The sequence below is a fragment of the Gavialis gangeticus genome, unplaced genomic scaffold, assembly GCF_001723915.1.
Source record: "Gavialis gangeticus isolate Ggan-Ray unplaced genomic scaffold, GavGan_comp1, whole genome shotgun sequence".
Lineage (NCBI taxonomy): Eukaryota > Metazoa > Chordata > Crocodylia > Gavialidae > Gavialis > Gavialis gangeticus.
In genome coordinates, this window is record NW_017728994.1 from 6,077,438 (window position 1) to 6,080,068 (window position 2,631).

The 2,631-nt window shown below is 34.2% G+C and overlaps 1 long non-coding RNA gene across 1 annotated transcript in view; it reads right to left on the reverse strand.

The window, feature by feature from the left end:
- Positions 1 to 2,551, reverse strand: part of LOC109287296 — a 20,799-nt gene extending 18,248 nt beyond the window's left edge. Inside the window, exon 1 of the long non-coding RNA XR_002094820.1 lies at positions 89 to 2,551. This is a non-coding gene — a long non-coding RNA (uncharacterized LOC109287296). The remainder of the gene's footprint in view (positions 1 to 88) is intronic.
- Positions 2,552 to 2,631: the final 80 nt, after the last annotated feature.

Consider the following 2,631-nt stretch of genomic DNA (forward strand, 5'->3'; position numbering starts at 1 on the left):
ATAAAAAATCAGAGTCCACCTTGCTAAAACTGATGTTTTTTCAGTCAAAAACAGCCAAACTATTTCAAAATGCCTTCATGTACATTACCATTTTCCCTCCTATTTTTAATGCCCATTTTAGGATATTTGCTATCTTATTTTATAAGGTAGAGGGCACATCCAAAGGGAAATGGGTGAGAGTAAAAGGAACTTTTGGCTCTACTTTACTTGCTAAATCCACACTTAGATTTTGAAAAACTGACAGTCTAAATATGTCCACTTGCGTCTTTGACTTGAGTAGCCTGCACTTATATATTAGAGTATCCTAGTTCTCATACATCTTAGCAGTGTTACAAAGGTTAGATTTTTTTTATATGGATGAATTCATCTTAAAACAATTTCTTGAACATATTAGGTACTTTCTCTTTTTCTATAGAAAAGAAAGTTTTCTGCTTCCAAATAAAGAGTCAAATCCTCAGCCTGATATGGCTCCATCAATTACATTAGCTAAGGATCTAGGTCATTGTATTCTCCAGTGAGTTATAAGCAATGCAAGTTAAAATTCATTTCCATTCACATTCAGTTCCTATTACTACTTTCTCTAGATACCAAAATAGTCATTTTTTTATATACTTGTATTTCTTTCAGAGGACAATTCTAGTGCTGTTCAACAGACAATAGAGTGTATCATTCTCTGTTACTTAGAAACAGAATCAGTATTAATATATATGTTACACCATAAACAAACTGCACTGAAGCAGCTCTGCCAAGCAGTTTGTGTACACAATCCACAGATAGAAGCTATTCTGTATCGGTATTTCTCTACTTCAAGTAGCCATTTAGATGTAGTGGATTGCAGCCCATTTAGCCATTGCGGAGCTAGCTTCAATCTGGCTAGCAATGCAGATCTGGCTACAGCAGTGAAAAAGGCAGTGTCATGGGCTTCAGCAGGGGCTGTACAAGCCTGCCAGAAATCCTGGGTGCAGTGGGACACTAAACAGCCACGCCAGACTAGAGTCCGGTACCATTATGAAAATAAACAATTGATTCGTAAGATCCCAGAACGTAACTGAAATGAGATTGTATGTTAAGATATTGTAAGGAAATTTAGAATGATATTTTTAAGTTTTTTCTCTTGCTCTGAAGTATAGCAAGAAATTTCCTAAGAAAAAAGGAGAAAAAACTCTTTATAGACCTTTAAAAAGGATGAAAAAAAGAAAAAAGAAGAAAAAGCATGGCACAAACAAGTGTAGCAGTGTGCAGTTGATTAGAGTACTATAGTTTCCTTGACCAGCTTGCCGAGCTTAAATTCATGCTGCTGTTCCTTCACTTCAGTTTGTTACATGAGCTACTGAGATTAAAGCCCGTTTGCGTTGGCCCACATGTGCTATAGTTGCCTCTGGCTACATTGTAGGCATCTCCATATTAGTAGCATACAATTCATTTCCAATTTTGACTTGCGTTGCTTCCTAGTAGCCTAAAAATAGGGAATAGTTACCCACACTTGAGGTCAAATACCATTTTTGCACAAACCTCAGACAAAAATGGGTACTATTTTGAATCTTATTTCGGTAGAATACCATGAAATCACCATTATTGTTGTACCATGTAGAACAAATTCATAAGAAAAAATAAGATATACATGTCAAACTCAGAATGGGGCCCTTCCTTAGTCTGTCACTACCACAACTGCTGTAGCAAAATATATTTTGTAGGGTGAATAAAGTGTATTATGTTCCATTTGTTTTAATAATTACCTGGGTGTAAGTCATTACTTTCAAATCTTGAAAGTAATCTTTTTATTCTAATTCCCAGAGGATTTCTTTCTAGAAGACAAAAAAATACTGTACCACTGAATGACCAATGGATAAAGATATAAAGGATCAAAACCCATCTTGTTTGCAGTTAAAAATACAGTGAACTCTCTATGTAGTTGAAGATTCAAAATCAGCATGAGACTCTAGAATTTTTTTCTCTTTTTCTTTTTTATTTATTTGCAACACAAAAAAATAAATCAAATGGGTCACCATTTGTTGAGGTCTTTTGAAACATTTCATCTTCTAACTTAAAAAATATTTTAGTTTGGCATACTAGATTCACACACACACAAAAACCTAATTACCAAATTGTTTGACTCTGGTCCTTCAGTGGTCGGGAAATTGAATGAAATATTTTATTTAAGATTATTTTTATTTATGTTTAAGAATGTGAATATCCACAGCACTAAAAACATTTATTAGTGTCTAATACTGAGCAGTATGTTTAGCTGCAGTACTTGTCTCCTGGTAGTAGGCATTAATTTGTTTAGTATTTATAAAAGATAAAATTTGCAACTGATTGATTTATTGCATGCAGTGATCATCCTGGAAGTCTACCTTTTATAATGTATTGAAATATTGCCATAATACTACAAGTGCCCTTGCTTTTAGATTTTTTTTAAGTTTCTAGTTGTTATTTCAGAAACAGAATGTAGTATGGTTTATAAGGTGTGAGTGAACATATCTTGCATGAATTATCAGTGCCAATGTGAATAAAATATTCTAGCAATAAAAGGGATGTGCAAATAGTTTCATAGTTTGTAGGGTTGGAAGGGACCTGAGCAGGAAAAAGTTCTGGGGTCAAACAACCCCAGCAAGGTGTTCATCTAGCCTT